General features: G+C 56.6%; 1 protein-coding gene across 1 annotated transcript in view; it reads left to right on the forward strand.

Moving 5' to 3' along the window:
• Positions 1-2201: 2201 nt before the first annotated feature.
• AHNAK (AHNAK nucleoprotein) overlaps positions 2202-15188 on the forward strand; it is a 39125-nt gene continuing 26138 nt past the window's right edge. Inside the window, exon 1 of the mRNA XM_050960698.1 lies at positions 2202-2362. The gene's annotated coding sequence lies outside the window, so the exon portion shown is untranslated. The remainder of the gene's footprint in view (positions 2363-15188) is intronic.

Genomic DNA, 15188 nt, shown 5'->3' on the forward strand with positions numbered 1-15188 from the left:
GCTCATGCGATATTTATAGCATCTAAACAAACCAGACTCACTGGGTCATTATAGCTTGTAAACAAACTTGGTGGTTGCAGGGTAAGAGCTGGTGGCTGAAACCACAGGCTACTCCATGCCTGAAGACCACAGGCTCTTGTTGAGGGCCCGGTACAGGATCTCACCCGTGTCAGCAGAAATTTTTACTCCGAGCTTTCTCCTCCAGCCACTCTTTACGGTCCTTTGGCTGAGGCATGAAGCACCAGTAGCCAGCGAACGGAGCTTGGGCTGGGAGCCAGGGGCTCTGGAGTTCTCATCCTGGCTTCACGTCTGACCTGCGGCTAGTTCAGTGCCTCACAAGTGGATTGTCAGGGCTTGGGAAATGCAGAGCTCTGTCTAGGTGCGAGATATTGTGGTGTGCTAAGGGAAGGCCTGGTAAAGTCACCAATGCAGCAGTTCCAGGGAGGCAGGGATGGAGACCCTTCCAGGCACTTTCAAAATACCAGGCTTCAGCTGGATATGGGACAGAACAGGAGAAGCCAGATCTACCCTGTGTTATGGAGAAGGAAAGGTCTTGCAGTTAAAGCAACGAACCTGGGTTCAGTAGCTGGTGCTGCTAAGCTACCTGTGTGATTTGGAGCAAGTCATTTCTCTGTCAGTACCATGGAGGGAGCTGGGAGGGGGTCAGGTGCTACGGAGAAGGGGACTGTGTAAGTACCTAGGCTGAAATAAAAGGTTGCTAGTTTCATGCAGTGGATGTAACACAGCAATATCTTCCTAATCTGCAGGCATATGTACTGCACTCTCCAGCAGACCTTGTCTGATTGTTCATTTTGGAAAGGCTCATTTAGTAAGTTTTAGCAAACCATTGACAGCAGAGAGCGGAAGTGGGGAAGGCAGGTGGGAGAAGATGGGAAACAGGAGAGTGGGGGAAGAAATGAACTTCTGAGAAAAGTCAGTAAGGAAGCTGCTGCACAGAAGCGCTGTGGTTGGTACATGTCTTGCTCCAGGACACTCACTGGGATATGTAAGGCCATAATTAGGTATTTAACACAAAACGTGATGGGTAAGTTGAGTAATGGGAAAGGGCTATTAAAAGCCAGGTCTGGAACTGAATGACAGAAGATTTCAAAGTCATGTTTCAGATTAAAAAAAAAATAGCAGGATGGAAGAGACTTAAACACCGGTGCCCTGTGATATTGAAGAAATAGTCTTTGCCTAGAAACCATGTTATAATACTGAGATGCAGCCACATCTTCATGTGAGAGGGTCCCTAGACCAGAGGGGCTGCAATCATATCTAGGGCTGGAGGTGCCAGGTGATGCGCTGGAACAGAGGGGATGCAGTCGCGTTTGGGGCTGGAGGTTCCTGGGTGCTGTGCTGGAGCAGAGGGGACGCAGTCATGTCTGGGGCTGGAGGTTCCTGGGTGATGCGCTGGAGCAGAGGGGATGCAGTCGTGTCTGAGGCTGGAGGTTCCTGAATGATGTGCTGGAGCAGAAGGGATGCAGTCGTGTCTGGGGGTTGATTGTTCCTGGGGCCATCTTGTAGCAGGTTTGCAGCCCCTTTTCTCGGTGCACTTGCGCCCTCTTTTCACGTGGCTGTGTGGAGATTGGTGCAGGCAGGATGTGTGGGATGGGGTGGAAGATGCTAACCTTGGCTGGGTCTCTGCATTTTTTTTTCTTCTCTGTAAACTGCTCTCAAGCCCAGAGCAGGGGAGTGGAGCTCAGTCTGATGGGTGCCTAGTCAGGGAGAGTCAGGGGGAGTCACAGACAGCTTCTTGTTCAGCCCTCTGATCCGAAGTGGTGGAGCCCACAGGGCAGGAGGGGGTGGCACAAATCTAACCCTCTGGGCCAGCTTGCTCTAGATTGTCTGGGGTTCAGGCTTGGGCCCCCAGCGGGGTCTGGGGGTTTTTTTTCTGGGGAGGTGGATGCATGTCTGGTCGTGGGAGGGGCTCTCAGCCCGGGGACCGAGCAGGGTGCTGCTGGCCTGGGGTATGCCAATGCCAGGGCGCACCTGGGCATGGGAGGGAAAGGGCTGGCCGGGGTGTGCGCCCCCGGCCACGGCCGGGATCCCCAGCGCGGCCCGGCTCGGCAGGGTGACTCGCTCTCTCTGCTCGAAGCTGGCTTGGCTCTTGGTCCCTCCCTCCCAGCAGCGCGGCTCTGGGAAGGGGAGAGACACACCCAGCCCGGGCTGAGTTACAAGAGCCCAGCCCAGCGCCGAGCGGCGTCCACTTCGTGCGCTCCGCCGCCGGGACAGGACCGGACCCTGCGTGCCAGGGAGCAGCCACCGCCGCCAGGAATCCGGGAGCGGGCTCGGGGCTGGGCAGTACCGGGACCCTGCCGGGCATGGCTGTACCGGGAGGCTGAGAGCCACTGACCCGCAGGTAGGGACCAGCGGCCCCGGGCACTCGGCCAGAGGGGACCCGCCCTTGGCACCGAACCTGGGGCTGGGGCCGGACCAGGACCCGGACCGGCGGAACTTTCTGCCTCCTCCCGGGCTGGAGGTTCGCGCTCGAGCTGGAGCCTTCGCTGCGCCTAGGGCAGGGACTGGGTCGGGTTTGGCGCTGAGAGTCCTGGCGGGGGGTGACAAGGGGGTAGAAGTCCCCGCAGCTGCAGGGGGCGTGTGTGTGAGGGAGGGGCTGGGTGTGTACGGGGGGGTTGAAGGCTGGGGCTGTGGGAGTTGTATATGGGGGGATTTGTAGGGGGTTGTGTTTGGTCTGTATATAGCTGGCGTTTGCATATGGGTTGTATTTATGAGGTGTATATAGGTGGGGTTGCATATGAGGTGTGTAGAGGTGTTGTGTGTGTATATAGGCGGGGGTTGTGTATTGGGCATGCGTATGAGCGTGGGTATATGGGGTGTATGTAGGCAGGGGTTGTATGTGGGACGTGCATGCGGGGGGATGTATTTGGGATGTGTATAGGCAGGGTGTGTGTGTAGGTGGCGGTTATATACAGGGCTTGTTGAAGTTTTCTCTTGCTCCAGGCTTGGGCTGGGGGCAATTTGGTGGGGGGCTGGAGCCTGCGGAGCCTGGAATCTGCTCTGGGGAGCTTTGCTGAGTGGCCATGCAGCCGCGGTGCTGGAGCTGTCCCGAGCCCCCCTCTCCCGATGGGTGGGGACCCCCGCACTGGACCCGCTCCAGCCGCCTGTGGAATGTGGTGGTTGGAAAGAGTGACTAATTCAAACCAGGCGTCGCCAGTGGCAGGCCTGTGAGAGGCACAGGGTGTGTGTGTGCAGGGTTTGGGGAAGAACTGTGTCCCTGCTCAAGTCTGGGAGCAAAGCGCCACCCCCCCCAATCTTGTAATGTGCGTCCACCCCACCCTATGCTGGAGTGCATGGTGCCTTCTAGGGAGGTCTGAGCCGAGCTGGGGAACTTGTGTGGCTGTGGGGCAGGGAAGCCTGCAGGTCTGATGAGCCCCAGGTCTGTGGTTTCCTGGCGCTGCGGGCTGGGGGGTAGCTCAGGCGCTGCGCTTAGTTGCGCTCAGGGTGTGGCACCTTCTCTGCCAGTTTGAAGGCAGCAGCACTGTGTTGCCCTGGCGCAGCCCGTGGGGCCGTCACAACCCCTTTCTGGTCGCTGACCCAACCCTCTATTGATGGGCCAGTCAGTCCCTTTGTGCCTCACTCACAGGGAAAGAAGGACCCAGCCCAACCCCCCGCTCCCATTCTGCTGCTCTGGGCCTGGCAGCTTGTTTCGGGCTCCACTCACTACAAAAGTTTATTTGACTGTTGTTGACACTCAAGATTAACTCCATGTTCCCTGTGGCAAAGGGCCCAGAATGGCTGGTAGCAGGCTCCAAGTTCAATTCATAGGGACTTGGTCTTTGTGCAGAGAGACAGTTGTATTTCGAAGTAGGGGATCAGTTTGTACTTGGGCTGGGAAACTGGAGATGAGTGGGGCCCAAAGGCCTGGAGAGATGGCCAGACTGAAGTGGAGGTATCAGACAGACAGAAGGACTGATGTGTGACTGTTAGATGGAGAACTTTGCACAGGGCAGCCAGGAGTTCAGGAGTTGGTGCCGTGGTCCCTGTGGGTTGTCAGCTGGGTTGCCTAAGCACCAAGTGATAATTTTGCGTTTCAGCTGTCACTCGCTATAGGGAGGGCTTGTGGGGAGCCTGCTCTTCGCTAGAGGTACCATTCCCTGGAGGGTGAGATTACTGGGTGGAATTCTTTGGCCTGTCCTATTGAGGTCAGATTAGATGAGCAGTACGGCCCCTTTGGGTTTGGAAATCCAGAAGTCTATAAAATGACAAGCTCTTCTTGTAAAAAGCAACAGAGTCCTGTTGCACCTTAAAGACCTTCTTGAGGCTTTTGAAGCTTGGGGAGATGTAACTTCAGTCTTCTGAACACTGGTGTATTTGGGAGGGGCCCACTGGATGAGAGGCAGGCTGGGAGCCAGGACTCTTGGGTTCTTTCCCCAGCTCTGGGAGGGAAGTGGGGTGTAATGGGTTAGAGCAGGGGGTCTGGGAGCAGGACACCTGGGTTCTAGTTGCCGCTTGGGAGGGGAGTGGTATCTAGTGGTTAAAGCGTGTGTCTGAGCATCTGAACTTCTGGCTTCTATTCCAAAATATATCAACTGCTCTGTTCCTCAGTTTGGCCATTGTTAAAATGAGTGTGGCAGCTCTGCACTAGCTCACAAGTGTGGCTTGGTTAAGAGTCATAAAGTGCCATTAACCCTCTGAGTGCCAGGGGCTAGAGAGCTGTTATTTTTATTTTTATTACAGGCACTGGGGATGTTCTTCCAGAGGACACTAATTAGTATGTTGGTGCTGAGCTGTGGTGTAGGGGCACAGAAGGGACAAGCAGACAGTCCCCCACCATGGTGGTTGCCTGAGAGAAGGGAGCACTGAGAGAGGTGAAGAGAGAGCAGTGGGGCAGAGTCAGTGACAGAGAGGGGCTGTTGCAGAGAAGCTTGACTTGTGGCCTAGAGGTCCCAAGGCAGTCCTCTGAGCAGTTCAGGGTCCCTCTTCCAGCTGGGTATCCCACCCCCTGTAATAGGAGCTGAACTGTTTGGTGTGGTCTTATGACACTGAGGCAGTTTGCAAAGAGTGTCAGGAGGCCTGCGAGCCGTACAGGGTTTGTGTGTGTGTGTGTGCGCGGGGGAAGGAGAGGCGAGGCTGTTAGAAGTTACAATATGTTTCCATGATCCCCTTGCAGCTCTTTTGTGCCTAGGCCTATTATTAGGCAGTACACTTATTTACAGAGGGACTTGGATATCTACGTGTATAATCTTGTGCTTGGTGTTTGCAAGAGTCAAGGCGGCTTAGCTGTCGCTGCACCCTCTGGAAGCATGTGGCAAACTGATCGGGGCAGGGGGCAGTGTGTGTTCCCTCACCTGGCACGAGACCATCTCCTGACCGTTTGGAGAGTGCTGCAGTTCTATCCACTCTGACTTCCTTCTTCCCCTCCTGCAAAGAGCAGCGCTTTCTTCAGGGGAAGATGCAGAGCACACGGGGAAGCGTATGCAGTCAGAGAATGGACCGCTACCGAGGGACCATTCCTCAGCTGCTTTCTGTGTGAGGGCAGCACTGCTTCTGCCTATTTGCACTGTGCACCCCAGTGCATGGAGCTGCAATGAGGAGACTAGACTGGATGCCCCAGCAAAGGTTCAGGACCATGTCCTGCCTGTGTTTGGAATGGAAGCTTGTCTGTAAATCCTCTCTCCTTGTGACAAAGAGCCCATGGATTGTCTAGATCAGGGGTGGGCAAATGACGGCCCGCAGGCCGGATCCGGCCCACCAGCCATTTTAAGTTGGCCCTTGAGCTCCCGCTGGGAAGTGGGGTCTGGGAATTTCCCCACTCTGGCATTCCAGTTGGGGAGCAGGGTCGTGGGCGGTGCCATGTGGCTCCCGGAAGTTGTGGCATGGCCTTACTCCAGCTCCTACGTGTAGGGGCAACCAGGGAGGTCCACTCTGCATGCTGCCCCCTGCCCCAAGCACCACCCTGCAGCTCCCATTGGCCAGGAACTGCAGCCATTGGGAGCTGCAGGGGTGGCACCTGCGGATGGAGCAGCACGCAGAGCCGCCTGGCTGCAGCTCTGCATAGGAGCCAGAGGGGGGACATGACCACTGTGTCTGGGAGCTGCTTGAGGTAAGTGCCGCCCAGAGCCTGCACCCCATAGCCCCTCTCTGTGCCCCAAGCCCCTGCCCCAGCCCTGATTCCCCTCCTGCCTTCCGAACCGCTTGATCCCAGCCTGGAGTGCCCTCCTGCACCCCAAACCCCTCATCACCAGCCCCACCCCAGAGCCTGCACTCCCAGCCAGAGCCTGCATCCCTTCCCACACCCCAACCCCCTGCCCTAGCCCTAGTCCTGATCCCCCTTCCACCATCCAAACCCCTTGGTCCCAGTCAGGAGCACCCTTCCACACCCCAAGTTCCTCATTCCCAGCCCCACCCCAGAGCCCACCCCAGCAGCTGGAGCTCTCACACCCCCTCTGCACCCTACTCCCCCACCCCAGCCCAGAGCTCCCTCCCACACCCTGAACTCCTCATTTCTGGTCCCACTCCTGGAGCCCGCACCCCTGGTCTAGATGCATGTTGGAACTGTCTGGATGACACAATTGGCCTTTTTGGTTCATTCACAGGGATCTTCCCCACCTCTCCAGGTGAGGCCATGGTGGTGGAGGTTGTGTGTTAGGGGGAGATGTGTTAGACTGGAGTGGGCAAAATTTTTGGCCCGAGGGCCACATCTGGGTATGGAAATTGTATCACAGGCCATGAATGCTCACAAAATTGCGGTTGGAGTGCGGGAGTGTGTGTGAGGGCTCTGGCTGGAGGTGCGGGCTCTGGGGTGGGGCTGGGGGTGAGGGATTTGGGGTGTAGGAGGGTGCTTCAGGCTGGGATTGAGGGGTTTGGAAGGCAGGAGGGGGATCAGGGCTGGAGCAGTGGTACGGGGGAGGCTGGTGAGAGCTGTGGCTGTGGGTTCAGACTCTGGGGTGGGGCCAGAAATGAGGAGATCAGGGTGGGGGCTCTGGGCTGGGGTAGGGTGTGGGGGAGGTGAGGGCTCCAGCTGGGGGTGAGGACTCTGGGATGGGGCTGGGGATGAGGGGCTGGGGTGTAGGAGCGTGCTCTGGGCTGGGACTGAGGGGTTTGGAGGGTGGGAGGGGGATCAGGGCTGGGGCAGGGGGTTGGGGCATGGGACAGGGTCAGGGATGCAGGCTTTGGGTGGCACTTACTTCAAGCAGCTCCTGGAAGCAGCGGCCATGTCCCCCCTCCAGCTCCTATGTGGAGCCATGACCAGGTGGCTCTTCGCGCTGCTCCGTCCGCAGGCGCCGCCGCTGCAGCTCCCATTGGCCACAGTTCCCGGTCAGTGGGAGCTGCGGGGGCAGCGTCTGCAGACGAGGCAACGTGTGGAATCCCCTGGCTGCCCCTAAACGTAGGAGCCGGAGGGGGACACGCCACTGCTTCCAGGAGCTGCAGCACATGCGTGCAGAGTGGCCCCCGACCCCGCTTCCCAGCTGGAGCATAGGAGTGGGGCAAGCTCCAGACCCTGCTCCCCAGCGGGAACTTGAGGGCTGGATTAAATTGGCTGGTGGGCCAGATGTGGCCCGTGGGCCATAGTTTTCTCACTCCTGTGCTAGACAATGGCATAAGTGCTTGAACTAGGTGGGCTCCCCCGGCTTGAAGTGGTTTCCATCATACACAGGGTTTAGTAGCTCTCAGCACTCCCACTATACAAATTGTTCCAGCGCCCCTGGACGATGGACTCTTTGTTCTGAGGGCAGCGGTCTGGGTGCCCAGGCTGCTCTATGGCGGGTAAGAAATACCAGGGAGCTGCCCAGTGGGCACAAAGGCAGCACGATATGGAAGCTGCCTGGCTTTCACAGCTCATGGAAATGGGGGACAGGGCTCGGTGAGAGGTAATTCAGGGGCCCTTCCAAGCAGACTTACCAGTGTGAGAGAGAGATGAGACATGGTGGAGCACACGAGGAGGCACAGGAGGAGCCAGGTGTCCTCTCTCATCACCTCCTGCTCCCTCTCTGGTTCTGGTAACTCGGGCGTGACAGGCAGAGGCTGCAGCTTCCTTGCTGCTTCATATTTGTATTGTCCTGCTCTCTCTGCGTGGGCCTGCCCCAGTGTTGTAACATGGTTAGGTAAATAGCTAGGTGCTGTGGGAAGCGCCAGCCCGAGGAGCAATTACTATGGTTTCTGCAGCACCCATAAACTCACAGGGTGTTACACAGACAAATGAAATAAAGGCCCGTTCCCTGCCCTGGAGAGCTTGCCATACAAACGTGAGACAAGCTGCAACAAGTGAGAGCAACAAAGTGTGTGTGTATGTGTGTGTATATGGGTCTAGCCAGGTTCTTACCTAGGCACCTATCACCACAGCATGGGTGTGTGTCAGTCTGTCTAAGTTCTTATATAAATGACTATCGCAGTTGTGTGTGTGCGAGGAGTGGCGAGTTGTGGGTAGGGAGTTGGCAATGGTGTTGAGGTGGGAGTGGGTTTGGAGGTGTGTGCATTTGTGGAGCCTAGTGGTGGTGGTGTGCGTAAGGATTTATAGTGTGTGTTACTAAGGATTCAGGGTGTGTGCGTGGGGGTTTTGGGGGTATGTGTGGGAGGGTTGGGGTGTGTGTGCAGGGGTTTGGGGGGTGTGTATGCGGGTGTGTGGGTTTATTTTGGGTGTGTGTGTGTAGAGATTTGGGGTGTGTGTATGTGGGGGTGTGTGGGGGATTTGAGGTGGGGTGGGAGGTGTATCGGGGCTCGCGTGGAAACTCTTTCTCATTTGTATGCTTGGGAAACCAGTCGTGTGTTAACTCTTGGGCTGGCTCAGCGCCCTCTCCATTCCCAGCTGTCTCTGGCTCCTGGTTCCTAGGTCAGGAGGAAAGTAACCAAGAGGCAAAGCGTAGCTGAGGCCCAGAAAGGCCTTGGCCAGTACTCACTCTCTATGGCCAGCAAAGAATAGGAATTCTGGATAGTGCATCCTCCCTTGATTCCCACCCTGCCAGCTATTTAAAGTGACTCTGCCCTGCTTGCAGGCACCAGAACTGTTAGCCTGCCCCAGCAACCTGTGCTCTGGGCCCCTCTGTGAAACAAGAAGCTGGGTGCATTGGCACAGGCCTGCTGGCATGATGCACTCAATGTTTGTGCACAGGATGGACTCTCCCGCTGAGTCTTTGCTGCGGCCAGGAGGATCCCTTCTCTTTGGACAGCCAGTGGCTGGTCTCCTGTTGCGACCCCTCCATTGTGCCCTCACTTCCCCATTCTCTTTGGATGCAGAAAAATCCACCAACACTAGGCAGAATATCCCCCCTTCCCCTAAAGAGAGAAGTGCCCTTAGAGACTTACCTGTCCCCTGTCCCTGTAGCATCTGGGCTACACTCTATTTATCCTCTCACACTCTTGCTGTTATCCCCATTGGGCAGGTGGGAACCAAGGCCCAGAGAGAGCCACTTGGCCAAGGTCCCACAGCAAGTCTGTTGTGGTGCAGAGATTTGAGCCCACTCCTTCCAAGGCCCAGGCTCCGCACCCTTCTCCGCTGACTACATGAAGCCCACTATTGATTTTACATGGCAGGTACTCAGATACGAGGGTGATGGGCAGCAGACTAAAACCCACAGAGCGTGATGTGTGGGGATGCCTGGATGGATGGATAGATGGAGGTGGGTAATGGGGATAGAGAGCTCGATGGGCATGTAAGGAAGCTGGATGGATGGGCCACTATGGTGACAGAGAGAAAATCAGAGGTTGCCTTGTGATCCAGATGCTGATGTGGTTGGAGCCAACGTGCTGGGCTGGGTCAGTAACTGGATTTCGAAGGCAGTCATGTGACTTTCTGGTGTTATTTAAGTCACCAGGGATGTGGCGCTGTTCCAAGGGCTCTGGTGAGGACTGCTGCTCTGCCTCCCGCACAACCCACCCCCCTTTCACTCTCGGCACTTATTCGAAAGAGCAGCGTGTCCCTGGGGAACACAGGCGCCTACTTGTTCACAGAGGCCAGTCCCAAGTCGAGAGCAAAGCGGCACATTGTTCTCGGCCCAGCGCCCCTCGCAGTCACATCCAAAGACGGATGTGTGAAGTCTGCAGGGTGCTGGGCAAAGAGCACAGAAGGACTTTTGCATGCACTGTGGAGCGGTTGGGCAGGAGCGGACCCCACAATAGCCTGTCAACCTCAGTGGGCAGCAGAGCTAGAAATGTGTCACTGGTGGGCAATGGTGGGTGCTCCCACCTCTGCTTGCTGCCACATGGGCAGGGCCACCCGGGGGGGGCAAGTGGGCCAGTTTGCACTGGGCCCCATGAGGGCCCTGCGAGCCCTGGCTGAGAATCCCTTCCCTGGCTACTCATCCGGTGGTGATCCCGCTCTTTCGGCGGCACTTTGGTGGTGGGCCCTTCACTTGCTCCTTCGGCGGCACTTCAGCGGCGGGTCCTTCAGTGCTGCTGAAGATGTGGAGCGAGTGAAGGACCCGCCGCCGCAGACTTGGAGCGCCGCCCGGTGAGTACAAGCGCCGCAGCGGGTGGCACCTTTTTTTTACGTTCGCTCCCCCTCTTTGCCCCAGGCCTTCTGAATCCTCTCGGCGGCCCTGCATATGGGGCATGTCATCCCTGGCTCCTTCCTTGACACCAGAACAGTGTTTTCAGTGCCCTCCAGCACCCCCCTTTGCCCTTCTTGTCCTGTCTGTCTCCTCATTCCTGGACTCGTTCTTTATTTTCCTTCTTAGGCCCATCTCTGTTTGTGAATTGGTCTGGTTGTGCACATGTGGGTGTGTGCGCATGTGCATATCTATGTGTGTGGGTGGGCACATTCATCTGTCTCTGGGTGTGTGCGCACACGTGGACATCTGTGTGTGTGCATGTGTGTACACCTCACTGTATATGTCTCTGTGCATCCGTGGGTGGGTGCATACTTCTGTCTCAGGGAGTGTGCATGCACGTACATCTGTCTGTGTGTGCACATGTATATAGCTATTTCTGGGTGTGTATGCACGCGTCCCTCAGTCTGTGTGGGTGTGCATGCGTACATCTGTCTGTGCGTGTGCATGCACCTGTCTGGGGATGAGCGTGTGCATGCATGTGTGAGTGTGTGCCCACATGTGCACCCCAGTGCATGGGTGTGATGGGATGTGACCACTCATGATGTAGCTGGAGGAACACTCTGGGGAGGAGATGGATGGAGAATCTCCTGAGAACTGGCTGCAGCAGCTGCAGGAGCCATTTATCTGTGTTTGCTGCCATGTACAATTAAGCTGGTATAAAGCAGAGCGGCTGTGCCAGAGGGAGTGGCATCCTGAGCTAGGCTAACGCCAGTCCCCACAGATCAGACTGTGGGGGAAGGGTGTCTAGAACAGGACCCTGGGTTCTGGGCTGGCGGTGTCACGGGGCAGTGTTCTAGCACAGGCTGTGTTACTGCAGCTGGCCTTGCTCACAGGAGCCTGGGAGGGTCACTGGCCACCTCCCGCCACCACAGCACGAGTTTCCTTGCTTAGGGAGGCCATGTCGTGTCGCACCCATTGCCCTGCAGAGCCTGTAGGTTCAGTTGGCTGAGGGACCAGCAATTTCCCCTGAGCCATGGCAGCGCTGGCAGAGACTCAGCCTGAAGGGGCTGCATGAGAGGACGTGGGGAAGCAGGAATCTCCCCAAGTGAGTTTTTAAACCTTTATTTTTCCCCAGCCGAGAGGCTGCAGAGTGGGAGCTACCGGGGTGGGTGGTTGGATGCTGGGTGTGTGCAGTGGTCCAGTGTTTGGTTGTTAGCTGCCTGGCATTTATGTGGATAGCCCAACACATGTCCTCCTGCCACAGGGGGGTAGCATGGAGGCTTTGGCATTCAAGGCATGAGCACAGGAAGAGTGAAAACCACAGAGTCTTGTTCTAAAGATCTCAAACTCTGTAGAACATAGTTTAACAATGTGTGCGCACCATGACGGAGGGGATGCTGCCATATGTGTGCGCGCCATGACAGAAGGGATGCTGCCATGGCTTGGCACAGGAGGTTCTCGGCTGCTGTGCTGGAGCAGAGGAGATGCAGTCATGTCTGGGGGCTGGAGGTTCCCGGGTGCTGTGCTGGAGCAGAGGGGATGCATTTGTGGCTTGGTGCTGAACTTAGAGTCTGTCTTACTCACCCTGTGAAATCTCTGCTCGGTCTCCACCGAGGCTGGCAAAGGTCACCTGGCTGATTGTGTGCTGGCCATGGATTTTCCGAGATTAGCTGCCACTGCAGCCCCAGCTTCGCTCAGCAGATCTTCCCTTTGTGTCCTGAGTGGAAGTTTGGGATTGCGTCAGCCCATCGTCTCTGTGCACACAACAGTAACTAACAGTGTCCAGTGGGCCTAAGGGGATTAGTGCTCTTGCTGCCATGTGTCTTCCCCACGCTGTGTGTGTGGTAGACACCTAACTGTCTCTGGTCTGCCTCCGGTCTCAGTCCTCCCTCTCCTGGAGATGGTTTGGATAGTGATGGCAGCTGGAGCTCTGGAAATGGCTGCCCGGGACCCTTCCCAATTGCAGATTGGAGGCTGGAGGTGCTGACCGGTGGCCTGGGATCATAGATTATCCCCTGTTCTGGGAGCAGTGTGCAGCTCTCCTCTTTCTTGAGGCCTGGGGATGATTATCTCAGTATGTCTTGAGCGAATTGGTGTAATGACTTGGCTATGCAGCAAGCAGGGTTTCAGCCCATGGAGGTGCTGAGAAGAGGACATTAAGGATCACTGAAGATTGGAGGAAACCCCTGAAGCAGGGATTACGTGGGCCTGGCAGCAGCCTCTCTGGTTTGCCATGAGCCAGCTGTGACACCAGCTCTTTGCACATGTAGCAAACCAATGCAGAGGGATCATGTCACCCAGCTGGGAAATGCAGCTGCCTCTGGGGAAGGGTGGGGCAGCTGTCTGGGCACGCACAGCCTTGCTGCACAGCAGCTCAGCCACAAGCTGCTCCCTCTTTCCAAACGCCTGGAGATGGGGGAGGAGTGAAGGCAGCCGTGACCTGGAGTGGAACTGGCCCTTGAGCAGACACCTGAGTGCAAGAACAGAGAAGTGATGAGGCCGGGTTGGGCTGAGTCTCATGTGCGTGCCACTGGGTGAGCCCAGAGTGGGACCATGCAGTCTGCACACTCCAAGCCATCTCAGACCCAGCTCTGCAATGCGGGGAGGAATAATGTCCTGGGTTGGGGGTGCCACCCATCCTAACCTGGGGCTGTCTGGGCCATCAAGTCCTGCAGGAAGGCCCCCAGCTTCTTCCGTGGTCTGGGCTGAGATGCCACAGCAGGGATGACAGGTTAGTCTCCCTAGGCCCAGAGCTTCCTAGCTTTTCTCCCTGCCTCTGCTTCTCCCTTTTTGAATCAATACCAGGAGACACCAGGATAAGTCCCCTGCTCCTGCCTTTCAAGTTCTGTTCTGGCCACTTTAGAATCTAGAGGCGAGGAGCCCTGTGCTTCAGGCCCATCCTTTGCTGTACAGAAGGAATCCTCAGGGACCTTTCTGGCCCTAACTGGGAGCCACCAAGAACTCCAGCTGTCTTGCTGTCCCTGTGCCTGGCTGCTGGGGCAGAGACCCTTTCCTTGAGGACAAGGGATCACAGCCCCTTCGCAGCCAGTTTTCTCTCTGCTTGAAGTTGGAGGCTAAAACAAACACCGTAGTTGCTGAAGCATTTTCCTGCCTTTAGCCTCCCGTTGCTGGAGGTTTCTTCTGTACGATATGTATTGTGGAGGCACCTTGGAGCCAGGGCCCCACTGTGCTAGCTGCTGGACAAACACAGACCAAAAGAACGGTCCCTGCCCCAAGAGCTCACACCCCAAGTATAAGACGCGGGCCGAGTGGTGGATGCAGACAGACCAAGAGGGGAACACAAGGAAATGGGGTGGATCAGCATGGTAGGCAATGGGCTCAGCACCCCAGCTGCCTGGCTGCTGCCTGTCCCCAGAGGATGGGACACTGGGGGTTTCTTTGGAATCTGAACATTCACAGCATGTGTGGAAATAAAGACAGTCACTTGCGAGGTTCTCCAGGGGTTGGGACTTGTGGAAGGAGGAGCTGAAATGTCTGACATGTGCACAGGGAGGCAGGGCTGGAGGCCAGGGTTAGGAGCTGAGCCTTTGTCACCTTTTCTGTGAGGCAGAGGGGCTGCAGCATGCCCAGGTGTGTCCGCATGCCTAGGGGAGCTGCAGCTGGAGGGATAGAGACTGTACCTTTGCAAAGCCCCAGCAAGACTCGGGAGGGAGTTTTTGTTTCACAGCTGCTGTGCATACCGTTCGTCTAGGGGAGGAATAATGCTCTCCTCGTGGAGTATGAGTTTGCCCAGTGAAAGGCCTATGTGCAGGGCAGATGCATCTAAAAATATCGAGGGCTAAAACACGTGGTGAACCTGAGAATAGCACCAGCAGCTTGGTGACTACATGGCTGGCATTGCTGTGCAGGATGCCTGCAGGGTTTTCCCTTGCCAGGCTGGAGGGGCAAGCGCTCTTGCACTCACTGGAAGCCTTCCCCTCTTGCAGCTTGGCCTGTGCCAGGTCTGTGGTGGAGCTGACATATAGTGGGAGTTGGATACTCCTCCACCGCTTGTTTCATGGTGAATAGGTGCTCAGATGTTGGTGCTACCAGTATTACCATGGCCTAAGGCCTTCTTCACGCCAGGCTCCCTGGGGAAATCTCCTATGGGCCTTGCTGGGGGCACAGGAACCCCAACCTTTCCCCTGCCATTTTGTCTATAGCTGCCATGGGCAGGATAAGATGCCATGATGTGGAGGTGCCCTGCCCCCCAAGATCTCCCAGTGCTGCAGCACCAGGCTTAGCGTAATGCTGGGAGATCACCCCGCAGAGTGGAGTGCAGGGGCATGGCCTACAGGGAGAGGAAGACAGCAGCTGTGGGGTGGGGCTGGGAGGTAGCGTGTGGTGGGGGAGAGAGGAGGGTTAGGCACACAGACCTTTGGGGCCTTTCCTCCAAGTGGGCAGAACAAGCCGGCCGTGCGATTCTTTCCCTGCTTTGATCCCAGATAGGCTGGACTTTGGGCCCTGTGCTGGCTGGCATGTGAGACCGAAAGGCCCAAGAGGGCTGGCTGAGACTTCTGGCCTCTCCCTCCATTCATAGCAGCCCTGGTGCACGCTGAGTCACTTCGGAGGATTCCACACCCACCCCACAGGCCTCTCTCCTGAGCCACCTGAGAGGAACAAACCAGTTTGTTCTCCATTTCATTGCAGTTTTCCAAATTACTCAGAAACCAAACAAGTTGAGTGGTTCCAGCCTGTGTGACCCTGTGCGACGCAGACATCACCTCTCGGGTCCGG

Source organism: Gopherus flavomarginatus, chromosome 6, assembly GCF_025201925.1.
Source record: "Gopherus flavomarginatus isolate rGopFla2 chromosome 6, rGopFla2.mat.asm, whole genome shotgun sequence".
Taxonomy (NCBI): Eukaryota; Metazoa; Chordata; order Testudines; family Testudinidae; genus Gopherus; species Gopherus flavomarginatus.